We start from the raw sequence: 25,144 nt of genomic DNA on the forward strand, positions 1-25,144 counted from the left end.
GAACCAATTTGATGTAGTGGTTAAGGCACAAGGCCAGAAACTGAGAGACTGTGCGTTCTAGTTCAACCTTCGGGACAAAGTAAGTTTCTCTCAGACCTAGGAAACAGGCAATGGCAAACCTCTCCCAAAACAATCCTGCCAAGAAAACTTCAGGGACTTGTTCAGGCCGTCAGTTATTAGGAATCAAGAACTGACTCAAAGAACATGCACACTTGTCAGTCTCTGCTTCGCTACTTGCTTTCGGCTGTCATTGAAATGGGGAGGGGGGAGGCATGGTATTTGGAAGGGGAAGTTTTAAGTACAGGAGTGATTGTAAGAGAAGGGAGTTTTGTTCTCACCATCTACTGCGCATGCTGCAGATAGTGGATTTGCCCGCCAAGGCCAACTGTCCGGCATACCAACCTGATGATGCTTTTCAAAGATGGAACTCACATGACACCTGAGGGGTGTGAAGATTGGACTGTGGGATGGGATTACCAGGGGGAGGGAGCTTGGGTCAATATTGACATCTATGCTTTTGCCTCAGATCTTGCTTTGCTTAGCTGCTATCTATTGATAACCAGTAAAAGTACTCTTAATTCTGCAAAATGGAGTTGAGTGGTTTCTTTCTTGGTTACTGATGGAGGCTGCCCTAACACACACAAGTACACCTACATATCGCCATATCCTATAGGATTCCCCTCAGTCACTAACAATATAAAACAGAACAATGTGTGTTTGAATATTGCATGATATGGCTCCAAAATATAAAACTCTAGTTCATATTGTTGCAAATGTCAGCACTTTTTTATCCCTGAAAGATTTATAACCGCAGGCATTACCTATAGGGATAAATTTGGTTTTATAACAAAGCAGACCCCAAGCATACATAAATGTAATATGAAGGCAGATTTTTTTTTAAATCCTACCAAAATCCTATTAAAAGTTATAGGAATAAAACAGAAAACGACCGAGGTCATTTACTTAAAGAAAATTTTTTTTTTCTGCTCCAGTATTTCTTTTGGTAGAGACAGCTACCATATTTTTCTAAGTATAAGACGCACTGGAGTATAAGACGCCCCAAGGTTTTTAAGAGGCAATTTTTTTAAAAAAGTTTTTGCACTCTGCAGCCCTCCCAAAGGGGCATTTTTTTCCCCAAAAAATGGCATAAATAGCTTTTAGGAGGCTTGTAGAGTGCTCGGGGGGGGGGGGAGCGAGCAAAAAACAATCCATTTTTTGTCAAAAAAAAGGGCATGGATAGCCTTTAAGAGGCTTATAAACTGCTCCTGGGGGCTGGGGGAGAATAGAGCAAAAAACTCATTTCTGCCCTCCCCAGCCCCCCAGGAGCACTCTGAAAGCCTTCTAAAGCTACGCACAAAAAGTGCTGTATTGAGTGTATGATGCACCCAAATTTTCAGCCTCTTTTTTGAGAGCAAAAGGTGCGTCTTATACTCTGAAAAATATGGTATATACATCTGTTTAACAAATATATACTTAGCTATGGTAATCAATTAAGTCCTTTAACATCTTGAAAAATTACAAGTTCAATTAGCATACATTTTTAGTGTTTTCAACCCATAGACTGTATTTAATTTGCAAAATAAAAAAAATAAAAAATTCTGAGCAGCTCCCATCTTCCTGGCTTCAGAGACATTGATCATCATTTATGCTTAAAAGACACATAAACGTTGTGATGATGAAATGATAGCATAATGGCAATTTTTGCAGCCAGGTGCTTCACCCATATCTCTACTCATGATTAAAAAGTGATAAGACAGAAATACTTTGAAATGCCTGTGCAAAGATAAAGGAACAGGATGTTGATGATGTGTGTGGAATGGGAAAGAGAGAGCGAGACACAGAGAGAGAGAGATAAAATAGATACTTTGAATCCAAGAGCTAGAATGAGGCAACAACTCATGTCCTATAATTCAGGGTTGAACTGTGAAGTCTTGAGTTGTGAAGTCTTGAGCTAGGTTGCTTGCTTTCAGATGCTTCAATACCCTACTAGGTAACATTATAAGTGTTTTTTTCATCAAGTATTAGTGATATGAAGGGACGCTGTGGCTCAGCGGCTAAGATGCTGAACTTTGCAATCAGAAATGTTGGCAGTTCGGCGCTTCGAATCCCTAGTGCTGCATAATGGCATGAGCTCCCATTACTTGTCCCAGCTTCTGCCAACCTAGCAGTTCAAAAGCATGTAAAATGCAAGTAGAAAAATAGGGACCACCTTTGGTGGGAAGGTAACAGCGTTCCGTGCACCTTTGGCGTTTAGTCATGCCGGCCACATGACCACAGAGACGTCTTCAGACAGCGCTGGCTCTTCAGATTTGAAATGGAGATGAGCACCGCCCTCTAGAGTCGGGAATGACTAGCACATATATGCAAGGGGAAAATTTACCTATTAGTGGTATTACCTAGTTGGTTAATGAAGCATCTGCAAGAAACAACCAAGCTCAGAGAGCATCAAGAACATTAATAGCATTTAGTTCTTCCCGGGCAGCTTCCTAGGGAATGATTCAAAATCTTGCATATTGAACATGCTGAGAGGCAGCAGTTTGGAAGGCTGATAAAGGCTGATGCAAGCAATATAACTTCAGATGTATAAAATTTACTTTTTAATATTAAAATCAATTCAGATTATAATGCTAAATTCTGAATCCTTGTAACATTTTACTTCTTCTTCTTCTAAATATATATGCCAGACATCAGCATTTCTAACTATTATTCATGACTGTCATAAGAATCTTTATCTAATGGTCATGTTTTCATTTACATGAGCCTCTGTCTGACATTGCTGGTAGTCTGGGCACTGATTTTCTTGATGAGGGAGGGAGAGAACCAAGCAAAATTTGCATAGTCATTCCTATATCTAAAATAGATACTTAGTTTTTTAAGATGTTTATCCAGCATAATGATGGCTTAGCCTGCAGTGATTTTCCAGGTTCCTCCATAGACAAATAATATCCAGTCCTTGCTTGGCAGGTTACTGAACTCTTTATGGATGTATCTACAATTCAAAAATGTAAAAATGGGACCCACAAAGGTGTGATTTAAACTATACATACATACATACATACATACATACATACATACATACATACATACATACAGGCAACACTTCAATCATATGATTGCAGCTTCCATTTTGCTTTTTTTGACCATTTTCTGCAGATTTCCCTGGCCCTTTGATTAGGTGCTCCAAACACTATGACTCAATTTCCCAACATTCTGAGGCAGGAAATAGTAAAAGCACTGTAGACAATATATTCCAAAACATATTTTGAAAACAAGAAACTCTAAAATGTATTTCCAAAAGTCTAGGAAAACAATTAAAATCCTGTTTCAGCCCCTAGATGAGGGTTCCAATTTACTTTATGTCAGATCTTGCCTTCCATCCTCTAGAATTATTAAATGTGGCTTTCAGTCATCAAAAAGTTACCCAATTCTGCATTCTAGGTCTTTATCCACATTTTTTTTTAAAAAAAAATTAAATTACAAAACTGTCAATTTTGTTAACAAAAATATGTGACTTGTTCCAAATATTTTCCATATTTAAGACTAGAAGGCATCCAATGGAAAATAGAACAGAACAGAACGGAATAGAATAGAATAGAACCAAACCATGCATTTACCCATTGATTTAATTCTTATTCTAGATAAATTGATAGAAACATCATGGAGAAAAAAATAACAATAATGTATGTATCAGATTGATCTGACATACAGTCTCAAGTCTTAGGACAATTCTGGCAGACATCAAACTTATATCATTAAAATAGTTGTAGTTATCTCTCAGCAAAAATAAAAAGAATCTTTGCAAGAATTGGTAACTGAACAGAAAACAGATTCTTCCTAATCCTCGCCAAAGAAAAAATCCCTAGTAAATATAACAGACATGAGATAAGAAGAAAGATTCCTTGGGTAATTAAAAATTAGATAAAGGCCAGAAATTAATGGATGACATCAAAATGTAAAGTGGATATTTCAAAGCTCTATCTTGTTATTGATACTATGGATAAACTACCTTAAATGCAATTATTAGGAGCCAAGGTGGCGCAGTGGTTAAATGCAGCACTGCAGGCTACTGCTAGATCAGCAAGTCAGCGGTTCAAATCTCACTGGCTCAGGGTTGACTCAGCCTTCCATCCTTCCGAGGTGGGTAAAATGAGGACCCAGATTGTTGGGGGCAATATGCTGACTCTCTGTAAACCGCTTAGAGAGGCCTGAAAGGCCTATGAAGCGGTATATAAGTCTACTGCTATTGCTACTGCTATAATTATTTAAAGAATGAGGAATTGTGAGGAATCTTGGAAAAGAATGAAGAGAAGACCTAAATAAGCAATAGGTTGAAGGCAAGTCTATAGGCAGTTTTTCTCAAAAAGGATAGCTCAACTTATAAACCAAGAAACCTGGGAAGAAACATTTCAAATAATTCAAAGTACTTTGCCAAAATAAATGAAGGTGAAACAATATTCTAATCCAGTGTTTCTCAATCTTGGCAAATTTAAGATGTGTGGATTTTAATTCCCAGAATTTCCCAGACAACACTGGGTGGGGAATTCTGAATCTGAAATCCACATATCTTAGTTGCTAAGACTGAGAAACATTGTTCTGTTTCCAAAATTTTCTATTTATCCCCAGAAATATCATTACGGATACCTAACTGAAATATGTATAGTTCTTGATTTCTTCATCTTGTTCAAATATATGAGGCTTGACGGATAGAAACAAAGACTACAATCAACTTCCAGTTTGATGGATAGGTAACAAAGTAGCAAAAGATGAACAACAGAGAGTCTGTCACAAATATATATTAAAAAACAAGACAGATTTCCTTCTAGAATTTCCTCTCTCATTCTTGCTTCAGAGTTCCACTATGTTGGGACACAAATGTTTTCCAAGATGACATATATTTAAGAGTCGTTAATTAAGCTGCCACCACTTGTTTTTGATGGAGGTATGTTCACTTTAACCTAGAATCTATAAAACAACATAGGATTATGTTTTTAAATAAATGTTTCCAATTCCTCCCTTCTATTAAGGTGAGCAAATCTAATGGTTTTGGAAAATGAGAGGCTAGTACAAAACATGGGAGTTTGCAAGGGGAACAAATGATGGCATTTGTATGAATGGCATTTGCATCATATCAATTCCATATCTTATATATCTGATGTCATGATCCACAACTGTAATTGCAACATTTCTGTGATTGATATTATTATATATGCATCGCTCATTTTGAAGCCACTAGTTATGGATGCTTCTGGGTACAATTAAACACACATCAGACAACAAATAAATAATTGTAATGTCAATATATGCATCAGGTGAATTCTTGAGGCATAAAATAGCTAAAGCAAGCTATAGGAGATCTACATCTAAAAACATGTGTTGAAGAAAACACTGATCAGCAATGGGACAGAAAACAAGTAGAGGAACAGCAGACACAGACAAATATAAAAACACTGAAATGTCTGTGTATGTTTGTGTAATTATGAAATTTATTTTATTATTTATTTCCTTCAAGTCACTGTTGACTCCCAGCAACTGCCTGGGCTAATCCCAGTAGATTTCTTGGCAAGGTTTTTTAGAAATGGTTTGTCCTTGCCTCCCTCCTAAGGCTGAGAGAAAGTAACTGGCCCAAGATCAATCAGCTGGCTTCATGCCTAGGGCAGGACTACAACTCATGGTCTTCTGACTTCTAGGCTGATGCCTTAACCACTGCAGCAAACTGGCTCTCTACAACTTTCATATCAGCTCCATTTGACCCAGGTTTTTTACGTACTGTATTTGAGTATTTGTTCCAGAAGTAGTAAGACTTCTGAATTGCATTTTTTTCATATCTCGAATATGTAGCTATATTCCCAGGGGAAGGGTGTGTGTGTGCGCGAGAGAAAAGCATATAACCTTAGTTCCTTTTTTAAAAATCCATGACTAGAAGCCTCAATTCAGTAATATGCAGGTAGTCCTCAAGTTATGACTACAATTGAGCCCCAAATTTCTGCTGTTAACTGAGACATTTGTTAAGTGAGTTTTGACCCATTGTACAATCTTTCTTGCCTCATTTGTTAAGTGAATCACTGCAGTTAATAAGTTAGTAAGTGAATATGGCTTCCCCATTGACTTTGCTTCTCAAAAGGTCATAAACTTCATAACTATGAACCACAAAGGTGATAAATATGAACCAATTGCCAAGCATCTGAATTTTGATCACATTGTTTGTTTATTTGTTTATTGGATTTATACGCCGCCTTTCTTCCAAAGGACTCAGGGTGGCGCACAACATTTTTTAAAAAAACACAAGCACATATTACAAAAGTTAAAAAGGAAATTAAAGAAAGTATCCAAAAACAAACCCAATTAATATTAACAATAAAAATTTAAACATTAGATTAAAATTAACAATTGAATTAATCATTTATTTTATTCTGTTCAGGTCAGGCCGGCTTGCTGGAAAACCAACTTTTTAGGGTGCGTCGGAAGGACCGGGGATTATGCGAAGCTCTGGGGGCAGCAGCTCATTCCAGAGGGAAGGCACTCCCAAGAGAAGGCTCTCCCCTGGGGGTCCCTAGCTGACACTGTCTGGCCGACGGCACCCTGAGGAGGCCAACTCTGTGGGATCCCCCTGGACGGAGGGAGGCTACTGGTGGCAGTAAGTGGTATCGCAGGTACCCTGGGCCTAAACCTTGGAGCGCTCTAAAGGTCATAATTAGTACCTTGAATCACACCCGGAAAACAACCGGCAACCAGGGCAGGCCACCTAAAAGGGGTATAACATGGGAGCACCTAGGTACCCCCATGATAACCCGTGCGGCCGCATTCTGGACCAGATGAAGCCTCTGGTTGCTCTTCAAGGGCAGCCCCATGTAGAAAGCATTGAAATAGTCCAGGCAAGAAAGGACGAGGGCATGAGTGAGTGTGCACAGAGCATCCCGATCCAGGAAGGGGTGCAACTGACGTACCAGGCGAACCTGGTAAAAGGCACCCTGGTCACGGCTGTCAGGTGTTCTTCTAAACTAAGCCCCGTATCCAGGAGGACTCCCAGATTGCGGGCCTTCTCTGAGGGGGGTAAAATTTCTCCCCCTATCATCAAAGATGGAACAAGATGCACAAATCGGGATGACGGAAACCACAGCCACTCAGTCTTGGAGGGATTGAGCTTGAGGATGACCATGGGGATGCTGCAAAGGTTGTAACTGTCATTGCAACGGTCATTAGTCATTCTTTTCAGAGCCACTGTAACTTTGAACGGTCAGTAAATGAACTGTTTTAGGGCTACTTGTATAGTTGTAGACTGGCAATATGTCTTTAAAAACCAACTGTAAGGAAATCCCTTGATGCAATAATTTCAACCAAATGAAAGTTTAAAACTTTCCGCAAATTCATAGAAGCAGAACCCTTGGAATAAGACTTGATTTGAGTGGGAGGACATTTATTTATGAGCTGCACACATCCTGCAGTCAACTTTCACACGTAATCAGCATCTAACACATCACACACACACACACACACACACACACACACACACACATCTTGTGTCTGTATGTGCTCATGCATACTGTATGTAACTTCTAAATAATATGGGTTTTTGAAGGTCTCAAATTCCATAATTCAAAAACAAGCAAAGTTATTTAAAAGTGCATTTATAGAAACTCTGAGCTGTTAAACACATAAAAAATAAATACATGTCTGTGTATATTTTCTAAAAATTCTTGCTTCACGCAATCATTGATCTGACTGAGTCACTGCAGCCATAAAACATTTTCCAATTAAGAAAAGATGAAAATGTCCTATGCTTCTTACTCAGTCTAGCTTTTCAGATGTCAGCCCTAGCTTCCAGAGCCAACTAGGTGGACTGAGAGAGCTGTGGTCAAAAGCATCTGGAATAGGCCAGATGTCCATTGACCATTCTAAATTTCAGAAAGCAATAACATATTCTGGAACAACCTTCTACAATATTATCATTTTGTAACCTGAAGCTCTTCAAATGCATAGGCACAACTATTAGCAGGGCTGATTAAGACCTCTGGGATGTATCATGTCAACATCTGGAGAGCACCAATTAAGCAAGGCCCTTCTAGAGAATCAGAGTGTGAAGCGCACAGAAATATATCATCATACTTATCTTGGAGTGCACTTTCACTGCTGCTTGGCAGTCAGTCACTTCTATAGGAAAAAACACCGAAGCACATTTTAAAGACATTATTGGGTTGCATCTGAACCTCTATCATCCTATCACAACATCACTTCACTGAGGTATCACAGCTATCAGTTTCCCTTGTGACAGAAACATGACACATTCTGTTCATTGACAGCTCTAACTAAAATTTAAAGAAAAATGAACCTAAAACATTATTATGATTCACAAAGCCATCACAATAAGCTAGTTGTCACAAAAAGAAGCAATTGAATGAATCCTATGTGAACTTATTAAACTAATTAGAACCAATTAGAAGCTCTGCAAAACTGATACTTCCATTCTGGCCTTTTTTTTTCAATCCCAAGTTTTGAAAAAGAAACATTTTGTTCCATTTCCCAATCAGTTACAAATGGTTAACTATAAATAACTAAACAGTATTAGTTCTCATTAATTTTTGTTTTAATAAGACAGCTACATTGGTTACAAAAGGCAATCTAAATATATCAGAAGTAAAACAGTGGTTTTATTTATATCGTTTCAATCAAAGAAAATATTGTTTTCAGTTCTCTGATACTCTTCCTGATTCAACTGTAGCTTAGCAAAAATTGAATTTTAGTTTCTATAGATTTTTTTTTAGAATTTAGAAAGGCAGTATATTAAATATAGGGGGTGGGTACACGTAAGTTGTTTTCCTCAGTGCTACCATCTTACAGCTCTGCTCAGAATCATATTTAAAAATCCATTTCTTATGCATTCTTTACTGTTTATACCACTTATACACCAGTAAGTCAAACTGGCAAGCAAGGAGGAAGATTGATGTTTAATGTTTTTTAATGTTTTCCAAGCCAAGTTATAAGATGTGTTTTAGTCCCCAGAGAGGCATCTTTAATAGATCAAGTCTGAATTCCATTTCTATTGTCTTAGTAACTAATTTTGCTGCTACTGCCGCTCCCCCCCCCCGCCGGCATGCTTTATATAATTGTGTAATGTAATCTGAATGCAAAGTACTGTTTAACCTAACATCTAGTCTGGCATGGGCAACGTCATGGTTGACTCTTGGAGTTTACTACTTTTAAAGCCCGGGTGCATTAACACTGTGAAAGTCTCCCTTCAGTTATGACAGCTCCGGCACCATAACACTGTCAACACTGTTTTCGCACCAGGATATGCATATTTCCGGAGCCTGCGCTGTGAGAGGGACCAATTGACCAAGAGGGCACTGAGCTTTGACAAAAACAGCATTATTCTGGGCACCCGCAGAAAGAACCGGGAGACCAGATGAAGACACCACAAATGTACACTGCAGGTTATCTAAGACCCCTTCCTTTCTTGTGGAGAGGACTGGACCTTGAATGTGGAATGTAGAAAGGGGGAAGGGGGAAGCAAGTCAACACTTTTCTCTTATTCATTCACAAAAGCTGGTATTTCCCCAAGGAAGCAAAGCATGGATGTGCCAAGGGAAGGGAGAAGGAAGATATCAGCTGATGCTCTCCTGCCACAAGGCTTTCCAGACATCACCAGCTGGTCGCCAGCCCGACAAGCAGCAGGGGTTGGCAAGGTAGAGCCATTGACCCCATACATACTAATCTAAAGCACCCCCTCTCTTTCCTCTCCCTCCTCCGGGGGACAGAAGCTGTGCCATCCCAGCCGGACTCCCAACCTTAACGCTTAGGTGGGCATGGCTGTCCTAAGGCAAGGGGTGTACTTACTACACCATCCGGCCCTAGATCTCTAGCTGGTGCATTTCATGCAGGGAAGGAAAGCCAACGGCGCCCTCCGGGCGAACGATGTTGCTTTTTAAATTTTTATTTTATTTTTCACCAAAAATTGGGTCAGCTTAGGGCTTCGGGTACTGCGGCTTGCGCAAGCGGCCGGTCCCGCTAATCCCCTCAGCCCGGGTCACTGGCGTAAACTCCGACCGCCATCCTCCATGGCCGAGCGCCGGGGCGAGAAAAAGTCGGGAAAGACCAACTCGCAACTGCCCTTTGGTTTTTTTTCCCTTCAGGACCGACACTCTCGCGTGGAAATTGCCCGGCGCTTTTGAAGCGCGAGCCCAGCCGTTCCACCTCCCTGCCGGTTATTTAACCTTTTCTGTCAGCCCCGTAAAAAAAGAGACCCCTATCCTATACCCCTCTTATCCCCGCTCCCCGGCCGACCTTTGCTTCTTCCTTTGCGCTCCTTCAAGAAAAAATCAGCAAAGTGGCCGGAGAACCGACATTCAGGTAGAGCGCGGGCGCACGGAGAGCCGGAGCCTGAGCTCCGCGCGTCAACGAAATATTAGTAAGCCCTCCAAGCCTGAAGCGGAGGGAGGGAGGGAAAAGCCCAGGAACATGGCGATACGGTGGCCAGCGAGCCCTCTGACAGGACTCTCCAAGCTGGGGGGAAAGTATCCCGGGTTAGGAAACCGGAGCCGCCCGCTCGCGCGCGCGACGAGTCCCTTGGCTTTGTCTCTAGCCCCGTGGAGCGGACAGCTCCCTGCTTGTCGCCTTCCCAGCTTCTGCTGAAAAACGCCCGGAGCTTTGGTTGCTTTGGGTTAACCGCTACGGACCCCCCTCTCTCCTTCCTTTCCCCGCCCCGCCCCTGCGACTTCAGGGACTGAGAGGAAGACGGAGGGGAGGCGGTAGGAAAAACTTACTTGTGCCGAGGAGGCGCCGGCGGTGGAGAAGTGCGCGGGAGGGCGCGTTCGTCCGCTTGACTGCTTCCTTCGCTGAAGCTCGCTCGCTCGGCTCAGCCCCGGCTCAGCCAGTCAAAGCGAGGGAGGGAGCGAGCGCGTGCGCCACAGCCCTCTCCCACTAGAATGGGATTAGCCGAGCGCGTATCCCGGCCTCTTGGAGCCGCTGAGCAACGTTCGGGCATGCTCAGTCGGCTGACCTTCCCCCGTGTAGAAAGTACCATTGAAGGGGAGGGAGGGAAAAGGGGGACGGGCGGGGGCAAGAAGGAGAGAAATGGATGCTACCATCAAGAGGCGAGCTAAAAATAGACGCGGAGGGAGGGAAAGGGGGGGGGGTTGTTGGAAGTTAAAGAGACAGGAGCCGAGCTGAGGAGGCTCGCACTCTCTTTCCTGATTTCAGGTTCAAGACTGGAGTGGACCAGTGTAGCGGAAGACTAGGATGCTCTTCCCACTATATGAGCACATTTAGATTGGTGGTGAGGGATGGTTGCATTAAAACCTATGTAGGAAATTAGCACCCAACCCTCTCCTAGAAGAATGAAATATTCTAGGAATCATTAAAAAGCCAGAATATTATATTTCCCTGAATGAGAAAAGGAGACACATGTTTTTAAAGACAATGCAATTCCCTGCACAGACACCGCTCTCAGGTCCAGGTTGATGGGATTAAGACCTGGCCCTCAGGAAATAATAGGATTAGCCCTCTACCCATCTCACCACATGGCACCTGGGGAGATTACATCACCCAGCAAGGCTCAACTAAGCCTGGGACTCAGGACAGCCCACAGTAGTGATAGCTAACCTTTTTGCAATCGCATGCCAAAAGGGGGGGGAGTGCGGGTTGTGTGTATGTTGTGCATGCATGTGCCCACAACCATAATTCTATGCATCCCCATGCATGCATGTGCATCCCCCCACCCTCCCCTGCTTTTGGTGCGCGATCGCACAATGGTCCCATTTTTCATCCTCCTCAGGCTCCAGAGGCTTTCTAGGAGCCTGGGGAGGGCAAAAACTGCCTACCCTCCCCCTCGAGGCTGGAAACGGCCTGTTTTCTGACTTCTGGTTTGAAGCCTCTGGAGGGCAAAAAGCGGCCCAATGCGCAAACCAGAAGCCTCTGGAGGGAGAAAAACAGCCAAAAATCAAGGCCAAAATCAGCTGACAGGGCAATGCCTCGAGTGCCCTCAGAAATGGTTCCGCGTGCTACCTGTGGCACACGTATCATAGATTTGCCCCTGCATGGCCCCATGGGAGTCTGACAACCAATCAGAATACAAGCTCAAATTCAAAAGACCAGAGAGGGTATATAACTCAGGCACTCTTAGCATTTCTTCCCTCCCCCACCCCACAGGACCTCAAGCACTGTTCCCTCTAAGGTGCGCGGCTGCGTGGCCACGCACGTTGCAAGAAAACCCCGCGCAGCAGTGTCTATCTGCCGCGCAGAGTTTTCTGTAAAGGAAACGTGTGGAAGTCCTTTGCAGGCGGCTACAACTGGATCCGGCAGTGCTGTTGGAGGAGGAGGAGGCGAACCAGCCTGCCACCGCCAGCCACCACCAGCTCCGCCGCTCTTCCCGCCCCCTTCCCCGCCCCACAGTCAGCGGTCGCAGCAGAAACAGCCCCGGGTCTCCGCTGCTGCTCCCTGCATTTTCTGGACGGGGATCCCTTGGAGAGGGGATTCCTTCCTGCGAGACCCCATCCAGAAAATGCGGGGAGCGGCAGCGGAGACCCGGGCTGTTTCTGCTGTGACCGCTGAACTGTGGGGCTGGGAAGGGGGCGGGAAGAGCGGCGGGGCTGGTGGTGGCCGGCGGTGGCAGGCTGGTTCGCCTCCTCCTCCTCCAACAGCACTGCCGGATTTCCGCCCAATGCTGTGGAGGCGCCAGTGGGAGCTTTGGCGGCTTCACCTCAGCCACAGCACTGGGCAGCAAATGCGTTGGTGCTGTTGGAGGAGGAGGAGGAGGCGGCAGCAATAGCACCTGAGGACAGGACAAGAAGCAATGGAAACTTGTCAGAAGGAGACTCAAGCTGGAAATAAAGAGAAATCTGACAGTAAGAACAATTAAAATCAATGGAATCTTAATTCATTTGCTAGAGGTTTTCAAAAGACTGGACGGCCATTTGTCTCAGATGATATAAAGACTCCTGCCTTGGACAAGGGGCTGGACTAGAAGACCTCCAGTATCCTTTCTGATTCTATGATTTTAAAAACCACAAGCTTTTTACAGCTCGCTTGCAACTTTACCAAATTTAATTCAGCCATTTCCTTTTGTTATTAAATGGCTATTGCTAGTTCAATGCACATGCGCTCCACTTTTAAGATGCTGAAAAAATCCCCATGACCTGCAACAAAATTCATTCCTCCACTCTTATCTTTCCCTAACTTCTGATAGGTTCCTGAAATATAGATCTATAAAATTTAGTGAAAATATTTCTATCTATTTTAATACAGACTTGTAAAACAGATTGGGACAAATGACATTAGTGCTCTGGGATAATAGCAGGTTTACTCTATTTGGATTTTCAGATAAAAGGTATCTTTTGTGCTAAGTTCTAACAATGTAGTTCTCTAATGTAACTATGAAACAGTCCAAATATATAATTCCCCTCAGGGAGGAATTCTGGGAGTTGAAGTCCACAAGTCTTAAAGTTGTCACGTTTGAAGACCCCTGGGGCTTTTTTTCCCTAAAGGGTTAGGGGTGCAAGGGTCTTGTAACAACAGCTTTAAGACTTGCGTGCTTCAAATGCCAGACTTTCTGAGCCAACATTTTGATTGCTAAGCAGGACCGTTGTTAAGTGATACTGATATTATATAACACTTTTAATTAAGCGGGTACCTTGAATAAACATAACTTTGAGTTTCAAATAATACTGATTTTGTTGTTGTCTTAGGTGACATCTGTGAAAAAAATTCAGGTGCTCGGGCATGAAAATATGCCGCTCAAACACTATACTTTTCTGCTCACACTGAAAAAAAATTAGAGGGAACATTGACCTCAAGCCGTGTGGTGTCCTATCCATCATCAATAAACCTTCTTTCCAAGCAACTTCCATGAATCCAGTGTCTTTTTCCCCACTTGGAACTGAACCCAGATGGACATTTCTTCCAACACTTATATGAAGCATTTGTAAATGTAAATGTACTGCACCCTTTATTGTACATAAAATCGCAAAGAAAGTCTCTGGTAGCACATGCCATGCAAAAAACACATGTAGGGAAGTATCTTTTCTTTCAGTTTTCTGAATGAAAATTTGGCTTCACAAATAACATTTTTATTTATTTGGCATTGAGTTAGCAGTCCAAGGTAATTGGCCTGCATTTCATTAATCCTGGATGTCCTGTACAAGCCACAATGACCCTCCAGGAGTCATGATGCCATTGTATTAGTGTTATACAGTAGGTAATATTATGCAAATTGCATGATTTATTTAATTTGCATCATGATAATTGACATATGATGTTGTTGGCCCCTTGCAGATGCCAAATATTTAATTAATGGTCTTTTTCTCTATAGCTTTATGTGCTTCAATTAAATCCCAAACGAAGACATTATGGCAGAAATTGTGTCAGGCAGAAGGGAAATGTGCAAATTCAGGCAAACTTAACTCACTAGAAAGTTGTACAACAGAAAATGACAACCCGTCCATCCCTTTAAGAATAATAACCATTAAAAACACTAGCAAGAAAAATATCAAAGAAGTTGCGGGCATAAGGTAAAAAAAAAATCTGAAGCAATTGTGTAAGGGAAAAAGTTGTTTAAAAAAATGCTAGGCAAATTTCAACATGACATTAACTATAACAATACATCTAAAGGAGTTCAATTATGCACCACCATTGTCACTGCATAATCGATGTTCTCCCTTGGCTGACCCTCTAGCAACAATGCTTTAGTTATCATCCTTCTAGCCATTGTCTATCCACTGCAAGTTGAAGGCCTCTACATTTTTCCAACTGCAAGTTGAAGGCCTCTTCTACATTTTTCCAAGAAATGTCCTTCTGGGTTCAGTTCCAAGTGGGGAGAAAGACACTGGAAACATGGTGGCTGCTTGAAAAGATGGTTTTAATGGTGGACAGGACCACATGTCTTGAGGTCCTTGGAAAAACAGGGTCACATGTCTTGAAGATCTTGAAGGAAAAAAGGGGAGAGATGCTGAGTGAGCCTGAGTTTTATAACCTCTCTTGGACCCTGCCTTGGAGCTTCCTGTTCCTGTGTAGGAAATATATTCTGATTGGTGGTCAGATTCCCGGGGGGAGGGAGGTCTTAGCTAACTTCATAGGCTATCTCAGTGATGTGCAGTCAGAGGAGGCAGGGGAGGCAGAGCCCCACCAATGTCATCATGAAAAGAAAAAAAATGTAAAAGGAAATAGGCAAGAGCTGAGGTCAGTCTGACCTAGTTGCTACCAGAGTCACAGTGGATGACTCTGCTTAGTGCTTAACTGTTTAAAAAAGGCAGGAGAACGACGTGCCTCATCTAGTCTGACTTTAGGCATTTTATGATCATTTGAGCAGAGTTAAGCAAAGGTTAAAAGCCGAAAAATTCCTGACATAGACGAGGCGTCTCCTGCCTCCTCCTTTTAGAGGTTTTTTTAAACAGTTAAGCACTAAGCAGAGTCATCCACTATAACTCTGGCAGCAACTAGCTCAGCCTGACCTCAGCTCTCACCTTTTTCCTTTTACTTTTTTTTTTCTTTTCATGATGACAGGCAAGAGCAGAGTTGAAATCCTCTCTGAAAGAGCTGGAAAAGGTACGTGTGGGTCGGACAGAGGGGGAGGAATTCAAACTTCATCCTCCTGGTGCGGGGGTTTGGGTAAAGGCTGGAGGGAAGTGCTCTCCCTCCCCAAGTGTATTTTGATTGCAGGCAGAAGCATGTTGTCTTTATAGAGCCGAGGTGGCGCAGTGGTTAAATGCAGCACTGCAGGCTACTGCTAGATCAGCAGTTCAGCGGTTCAAATCTCACCGGCTCAGGGTTGACTCAGCCTTCCATCCTTCCGAGGTGGGTAAAATGAGGACCCGGATTGTTGGGGGCAATATGCTGATCTCTGTAAACCGCTTAGAGAGGGCTGAAAGCCCTATGAAGCGGTATATAAGTCTACTGCTATTGCTATTGCTATTGCTATTCAAACCTGTAATCAGTGAAGCTGGGCTGGATCCTTCCGGGGCTGGGAGAAAGTGTGTGTGCTCCAGTATGGCTCTTTGACTGGCTTCCTGCCTCCTCCTGTGGTCTCCCTGACTCTCTCCAATCCAACTTTGTCTGTGTGTGTGTGTGTTTGTTTGTTTGAGAGGGTGGGAGGGAGGGAGAGAAGGAGGAAGGAGGGGAATGGGGAAGAAAAAGAAAAAGAAAGAAGGAAACTTATTTCGCAAAGGAGAAAAACAAATGCTGTCGCTTTAAATCAGAACTGAGCATGCCTGGCTGTGGAATTCTGGGAGTTGAAGTCCACAAGTCTAAAAAAATTTGTGTCAGTGCCTCACCAGCCATAAACCTCACCGCACGTCACTGGGCTATCTGTCTCCCAGGTCATCTGGATGATGTAATCTACCCAGGTGCCATCTGGGTAGAGGGCTAATCCTATCATGTTCTGAGGGCGATGTCTTAATCCCATCACCCTGGAGCTGAAGGGGGGGCACGGAGCTGCAAGAAGCTGCTCTGTCTTTAAAAACATGTTTCTTCTTTTCTCATCTAGGGAAATAATATATTCTGCCTTTTTAATATTTCCTAGAATATTTCATTTTTCTAGGCGAGGAGTGGGTGCTAACTTCCTATACAACCAATATGAACTTGAGCTTTCTTTTGCCAATTAAGCTCGCCCACTGCTGATATCATCTTGTTTGAGGTCTCTTCTGTGGATGCTTTTTATCAAGTGGAATCCATGACTGCCTTAGTCCACTTGCCATCAGTTCTTCTTGCTATGTGACTTCATAAATTATAATTCTAAAAGTTTTAGAGCATGGGTTAGAGCATGAGAAAGTTGAGGAAACAAAGGAAAAATTAGCACAATTGAATTTTGGTATTTGGAACAGCCTATAGTTTGTCAATTGCATAATCTGTTCTCAAAGATCAATCCAAGTTTATGCTACCAAAATTCAATGAAAATAATAATTCTTGATTTTCTCATTATATCTTTATGAATAAGAACTTAAAGAGAAATGTTAGATCTGTGACAGGATCAATGCATTCATTTTGAGCAAAAACACTTGACTTTTTTCTACCAAGTTCATAGCCATCATACTTCCCCTTAGACACCAATATAAATAAAGTTTGACTCCTATCCAAAACAAAATTGCATATCTTCGTGTTGTTTCATAAATAGAGAAGAAACGGGAGCATGACGCGCCCCTCTCGCAGCTCATCTTGGTCCCAGAAGGCTGCGGGGATGCCTACTTGGCCCAAAACAGGTTGGGGGAGTCATGAGCACATGCGTGGAAGGGAAGGGGGAATGCAGGGGGGTTCGCGTTCAGATGCGCAGGGAGATGGGGGAGCACGGGGGTCACGCACATGCGTAGGGGGCAGGGTATTGGGGGTGCTTGCATGTGCATTGCATTATGGGTGCTTTCAGCACACAATGACAAAAATGTTAGCCATCACTGATATAAGCAGTCATAACTAAAATATAATCGTATTTTAATATTTCAATTTCCTGGGTGAATGTAGATTCTCATATGTTTCATAAGCCCTGAAATCTATAGAATTTTTTTCTTGGAGACAACATCTGTATATTTAATTGGAGCACAGAGGTGTCAGTAATTGAACCTTGTTTGTCAAACTCTTCTTGGAACAATCATTTCTATCTGTCTCTCTTTGCTCTCCATATTCTAGAGAAAAATGGAGCATGCACTTTAATGCTGCCTTTAGCAGTCATGAGTAAAAGGAATGCTTAATTTTGTGAATTCTATTTGTAGCCAATTTTGTACTGGTTTAATTGCAGTGCTTATGAGTTTGGTTTTATTTATTTATCCATTGTTCTTCTTTTTGAAATAATTATTTTTAACATCCCTAAAAATAAAAGAATAAATTATTTGCATCAGGAGCATGGACAGATGAGTAAATGACAGATGAACACATTTGTATTCAACAGGAAGTGATTACGTTGTGTGCAAATATTTCTTCCATTGCAGCTATAGGAAATGGTGTACAGAAGGCAACTCAGGTTCAACTTCTGCAGTTAGAAGAGTCAAGTCATGGAGAAAAAAATGGTTGACTAATAGTAAAATTATCAAGCACAAATCAGGACTGTTGGAAGAAATATCATTCTAGTTCAGTTCCAAGCAAGGAGGAAAACACCGGAAACATGAAGGCTGATTGGAAAATAGTATAATGAAGAACAGAACCAGCAAGCACATGGTTCTGGTACAGCTGACTACATGGAGTTGAAAGTGAGGGGTTTTTATATTTCTCTTGGGCTTTGAACTTGAGCTTCCTGTTCCTGTGTAAGAACATGTATTCTATTGGCTGTTGTAGGGGTCATAGTAGGTTGCCTGAGCTCCCAGGTTTGGTTGAAGTTTGGCTGTTGCAATGAAGAGGTTTGTTGGGCAATTCCTATTGTGGCTGAGGGCTAATCCTACCTTTGTTCAGACTTTGCTTCAGGGAATTTGCTTATGAATAGAGCTATCTATCTCTTTATCTTGTAAGTGCTGACATCTACTGAGGACTATTAAGAAAGGTTGTAGCTGCTTTCAAAGAGCATGTTTCTCCATTTATCATCCAGGGAAATATAATATTCTGCCTTTTTAATATTTCTCAAAATGATTCTTCTGGGAGAGGGGCGGGTGCTAATTTCTACAGGCCCATTCATGAAGTTGCAACATAGAAGATTTATTCATGTCTATACACAAGAATCTAGTCAGCTAAAGTTCAACACTAAATTGGCAGGAATTCAGAAAGGGCTGCATTTGGAGCATTTGTGGAAATGCAACAACTCTAAACTGATGGTGCACTTTACTCTATCTTCCGCCTGCTCTTCTTCTACAAAAATTACTGCTGATAAGAACTGACAATGCTGTGTTAGATAAATATTATGTCTGACCTGGTGAAGAAGCTTTCCTGAGATGTCTTAAGAGAGCAATGTCCATTCAGTAATTGCCTTAAAGTCACTTTATGTTTCACCAGATTTCGGAAATAATGAACAAAGAAGTCACCTTAAAATGAAGTTGAAATGTTCTGTGAAATGCTTGCATTTTTAGCCAAATTACCCATTTCATTATTTAAGGAAAACAAGCACACACCATGAAGTATCAGGAAGTAACTGAAAACTGACTCATCTAAATTGTACATTTTCTGTCAGAAAACCTAACAGAGTAAAATTATGCATTCTGGGAGTTAGAAGGACATGACCTGAGATTTGGATATTATGGATATTTGTGGTCCGATTTTAAAAACCATTGTGTTAGATGTACCATATTAAGAATATGAAATAGATACAAATCCAGGTTATGCCCGAAAATACTTTTGTGATTTCTCAGCAAATGTAGCATTTTATAGATGAGAAATAATAAGCACAAACAAATGGCTAACTTACAGTAACTTGAATTTTGTCAAGGGGGATATAAAATAGAATTTTTCAAGTGAAATATAAAATAAAATCAAGAGAAGTAATAGTTGCAGAGGGATATACGTCAGTAGTTCTCTTACAATTATTTTAAAAAAATAAAGTTGACAGTAGAATTTATGGTTTTTGGACATTAAAAGTCTATGTTTGAAATAGAATTGTGCACTAAGGATAAAAATGTAATTGCTAAAATATATAAACTACTATTGAAATTTGAAACAGAAGAACAAGTGGAGAACTGTGTGATAAAGTGGCCTATAATGTTTCGTTATAATATACAGACAGAACAGTGGGAAAATATGTGATTAAAAGGTCTGAAATGTATACTATATTATAATCTTAAATATATATTTTTTTACAAAATGATGTTCCATTGGTATATGTAACTAGAAAAATTTGTCTAGAATATAAAGACACTTAAAATTTATGTTGGAAACGTAAATAACAAGAAAGGACATTCTATTGTGTTGGTGGAAAATTCTGGATTCAAATAGACCCACTGATTGAGAGCATTTTAAAGATTAATATGCAATTGAGGCCAGAGGTTTTTCTTTTGGGACAAAGAGAAAGGGGGGGGGGGGAGCCATGGAACTTTGTTTTTGTGGATGATAATTGCAGCAATATTAAAATATTTCATGCAAAGAGATGGAAAAAATGAGCACTGTACACAAAGAGTACTGAAGATGATGGAACTTGCTGAGATGGCTGTGTTGACTTCTTTGATCAGAGAAAAGACATTATCTACATTTAGGGCTTACAAGAAACCCCTTGTGGTTTTTTTCATAAAACAAAATGAATGAACTTATGATTTGTGCTTTTTAATAATTAAACAGGATAAATCTGTGATGGCTAACCTTTTTGGTGGTAGGTTCGCCATCACAGAGATAGAGCATAGGAAGAAAGAAGCAGCATTGTAACTATGATATAAGAGGTAAATTTGTAATTTTTTATGACTGCTGTAAAGAAAATCAGAAACTACTAGTTTGTATCTTTTTTCTTTTTGATTGTTTTTACTATTTTTTCTTTCTTCCACTTTCAGCTTTCCCTTCGATTTTTTTTCTTACGGTATATTGTTTTTTATCTTCCTTTTTAAAAATAAAGTTATGCAAATTGTGCATCCTGCTACAGCATTATTGTTACTGGAATAGCGATTGCAAGGAATTACACCAAGGAGTAAACAGTTTGGTTCTCACAGCCTAAAATACACTGACGCAGGGCTCACTCAGGCTATAGTCTCAGCACAGCTACTGGAATTCTGCCTTTATTCTTATTAAAAAATGTGTTCCTTAATTTATACAGTGTACTAAAATATTCTAAGTAACTAAGCTTCCTCACCCTACTTTTCCTGCCCACTTCCCTGCCCTTGAATATGAGGTTGCTAGAGCTGGCACAGAGCAGGAGAGGTGAAAGAGAGCTGACTTTTATTTACCATATTTCTGATCGCAAGATTATGGAGAATTAGTAAGGGAGGAAAAACAACTCCCACTTTTCCACTCCCTACAAGCCCTAACAGCCTGTTATCATTCACACAGTCTTTGAACCCTTGCACAAAATGAAAGCAAGTGTTAACAAATCATAAAATTCTTTCCTGAGTCCTTCTGCCAGAGACTAAATCAGGTGTTGGCAACCTGTGGCTCCAGAACCGCATATGGTTCTTTTGACCCTCTGCTGCGGCTCTCTGTCCCATCACTAGCTGAATGTTTCCTGAGCTGCCCACTAAGCAGTGGTGCTTGGTAGGAGGACAGACAAAACCAGAGAGTCCTCTTCCCAGAAACTAGTGTGGGCAATGCAAAGTACTCTCAGAATACAGAAAATATCTTAACATGGTTCTGGGTGCAACATGTAAAGTGGTAATATTATCTGACAGTTATATGATTACTTCCAGACTGAAATTGTAGCAAATTAAGCCCTCACAAGCACTAAATATAGCTTGTTTAACTATGTTTTTATTGTTATTATAGTTCAGTTGCTAAATCATGGCTGACTCTTCATGGCCCCATGGATCATAGCATGCAAGCCCCCACCTGCATCCTTTACTGCCTTCCCAGTTTGTCCAAATTCATGTTGCCTCAGTGACACCATCTTACCATCTCGTCCTCTGCCTTTTGCCTTCAATCTTTCTCAACATCAGGGTCTTTTACAATGAATGTTCTCATTTGCTGGCCAAAGGTTGTGAGCTTCAGTATCTAACAATGTTTTATTGAATTGCCATTGATTGGGTTTGTATATCACTAAGCTAAAAGCAAGCTAATGTGTTTACTTGAAGCGTAAACCAAATTGGAACATATTACAATTACCACAATGTGGCATTTTGATTTTGGCTTAGTGTGAAGTGTAAGAAATGAGGTTGACTGGCAAACCACGATTTATGGTTTCATGAGATAGGCAACTATGGTTTATCATGATTAATAACCTCAATCCATATCTCAGCTGAATGTAGTTCTAACCGGAATTATGTAGGAAAGAAGAGAGGCTATGGATATTAAGTTCATCTAACTCTAACTCTAATTTTTAAATTATGTTTTGTCAAAATGTTAAGAGAAAAGGTAAAGATAAGCACCAACACTGTGTAATGTAATGTGAGTGTTGGATTATTATGTTAAAAATAGCATAGAAGTCTAATAGAAGAAAACTTGTACCATTATTGTCATACAGGTACCAGTTTGAAGACATTAAATGCAACAATGAAGACTAATAGAATAATAACCTTGCTTCAGTTTAATAATAGTTATAAGTAATAGTTATATAAATTTCTTAATTTTACTATTAGTATTTAGCAAGTGTAGCTAAAATAAGTTTTTTAGAGGCATAAGAAAAATATTTTTATCAGTTCTTAATTCACAGCTTCCCAGATCCTCTCTCTTAAATGATGCTGGAATTTAAGTGAATCAAAAAGGCTGCACAGCTTATCATTCTCCATTATTATTGCAGCTCAAAAGTGGAAAAATTGTGATTGTTGAATGTCCTCTTCTGAAATTCCAAGGACAAACTGATACGAAAAACTCTATAATTTCTGTGAATGACATCATTTTCATTTCTAACATTTTAAAACATATTTTAGATACTAACTTTAGCAATTTATTAGCAGAGCACATAGTCATGCCATTAATTTAATGATAAATAATGCAAATCAATGTCAGATTTTCTCCACCGTTAAATAATCCATATTATTATTTCAATGTTTACATGGTCCTTCTGTATTATAATATTCCCACTAGTTCATAAACAGTTTATTATTCCTGAAAATAACAAAAATAAAGACCAATGTTTGCTCTCACATCTTTTATCAATAGTCATAATGTTAAATATAACATAACATAGCATAACAACATAATACAATATAATATAGCGATGTGAAACTCACATTGTCATGGTGGTATCACATGACCTCATCGTGACTATTTCCCCATTCGCTAAATCGGGCATGGGTGTGTCCAGCAAGTTTGACAGCCCTGATACAGTACAATACAATACAATACAATACAATACAATGCAATGCAATGCAACGCAACGCAACGCAACGCAACGCAACACAACACAACACAACACAACACAATAATATTAGTTTCTTCACAGAAATTAATATTAGAACAATATCAAAAAATATATGAAATACCATATCTATTGTTATATATATTTTCAGTGCATACATAACATGAATATAAGCCTTTTTTTTTTAGGAATTATGTACAAATATGAATCTAGAATGCCAACTGGATTATCAATGTTTTAAGGAGGTTTCAGGCAGTAAACTAGTAAAGGAGAAGTAATTTCTTTTAAAACAATTTTGTTTTTGTCATGGCCTGTCTTTTAAAGGTCACTTATAACCCTTGGATCAGAAATAACTGCCCATGCATGCTGTATTAGATCAAGATTAAATTCATTTGAGAATCAGATGGGCTTCTACAAAATCTTTGCCAAAATCCTTAGCATTATGATTGCACTAAACTTTACTTCTTATAATAAATGCCCCTATATATAATTTTTTTTTAAAAAAAGAATACAAGGTTTTCATCTATCAAAGAAACACCATCTCCATGAGGTTAGTTTAAACCAGTGTTTCATAAACATGACAACATTATAAAATGCCCAGAGTCACTTCATGGTGGGGTGGATACAGGGGTGAAATTCAGCAGGTTCTAACTGGTTCTGGAGAACTGGCAAATACCACCTCTTGAAATTTTGAATTTCACCACTGGATGGATAGATGGATTTATTAAATAAATTTAATAATTAAATCAAATCAATGAACTTGAAGATATGTGGACTTCAACTCTCAGAATTCTCTAGCCAATGTGCTGACGGTGGAATTATAGGAGCTGAAGTCTATACCTTCAAACTTCCAGAGTTAAAAGACAGACCTTGACTACTGTTTCTTGTAGATAAATTCTTATAATACATTCAGTATATCTGTGCAATTTTGCAGTGGCAATAAATACACAATTGTTTTTTTTAACAAACATTAAATGAACATTCCCATTTCTGGGAAAAAGCTATTAGCCTATTTATGGAATTTCCATAAGTATAGTTAATGACCATTGCAAACAGAATAATGGACTGACTGGATCCTTGATCTGATACTGTAAGACCCTTTACCTATCTAAATTCTATGAATTCTGGCAATCATTTACTAAATCCCATATGCCAACTGTATTCAGAAATGAGTATATTTGCCCCTTCAAAGGGCACAGAGACTTAGTTAATCATCTACTGAGAAGTATCTGTTCAATCAACCCTTGTGTGTTCTCTGGAAAGATATTATTTTTATGAATATAAAAAAGGTTTTCTGGATTAATGTACCACATCCATTCTGTCATACATACACAGTGGAAGGCTTTAAGCTTACTTTTCTATCCCAAATAAATGAGGATTCACTGTTAGCAATCACTGTAAGGCATAATACTTCCTTAGTTTTTCTCAAGCACAGTTCTGATTGGATTTTTACAAAGATAATGCCAGTGATTTATATGTGCAGTAGAAATTTCACAATGACACATTTAAAGCAAAGCATACAATTGAATCCAACTACAATGAATGAAGTGCAGGTATGTCTGACTTTATCATTGTCTACTTTCTGCATCCACCCATCCAATAAATAAGAACATAAATAAGAGTTCCTGTTTTCCGTGACAAGATTCCCATTGGCAGGTTATAAATGACATGATAGAAAAGATATTCTGAATGTTCCTAAGCATTTAAATGCATTAAACTAAGGCTGAATGACTGGACAAAAAGTGAGATATAAGTAAAAATAGTAATAGTAGTGATAAAGTACCCAATATACAATTGCTATAGACTGTAAATCTAAATGTTTGGAGAAATTTGGTATTAGTCCTACTGTACAGCAATAGCAATAACACTTATTGTAGACTTATATACAGCTTCACAATGCTTTACAGCCTTCTCTAATCGGTTTACAGAGTCAGCATATTGTCCCCAACATTCTGGGTCCTCATTTTATCAACCTTGGAAGGATGGAAGACTGAGCCAACCCTGAGCCATATCAGGAAAACAAACCCATAGGAAAAAAGTGCTTATATTGGGACTGGCTATAATATATTCTTACAATTCTGCTTGAATAGTGGCAGAAGTCAATATATGCAAGTTCATCTTTTGGCAACCATAAGACAGGAATATTATTTATTTATTTGTATTGTTGAAAGAAATGTCTTTCTGGGTTCAGCTCCAAGTGGGGAAAAAGACACTGGAGACATGGAGGATGCTTGGAAAGATGGCTTATCAGTGGACAGGACCACATGGCTTGAACTCCTGAACAGAAAAGGTGATCACGTGCTTCAGTGTTGGTGGAGAAAA

At 40.1% G+C, this 25,144-nt stretch overlaps 1 protein-coding gene across 3 annotated transcripts in view; it reads right to left on the minus strand.

Moving 5' to 3' along the window:
• OXR1 (oxidation resistance 1) overlaps positions 1–10,910 on the minus strand; it is a 216,950-nt gene extending 206,040 nt beyond the window's left edge. For all 3 annotated transcript variants that reach the window (XM_087706778.1, XM_087706779.1, XM_087706776.1), the window contains exon 1: positions 10,758–10,910. The gene's annotated coding sequence lies outside the window, so the exon portion shown is untranslated. The remainder of the gene's footprint in view (positions 1–10,757) is intronic.
• Positions 10,911–25,144: the final 14,234 nt, after the last annotated feature.

Source organism: Thamnophis sirtalis, unplaced genomic scaffold (genome assembly GCF_051295495.1).
Source record: "Thamnophis sirtalis isolate CommonGarterSnake01/CBP01778 unplaced genomic scaffold, rThaSir2_p1.2 scaffold_2, whole genome shotgun sequence".
NCBI classification, from domain to species: Eukaryota; Metazoa; Chordata; class Lepidosauria; order Squamata; family Natricidae; genus Thamnophis; species Thamnophis sirtalis.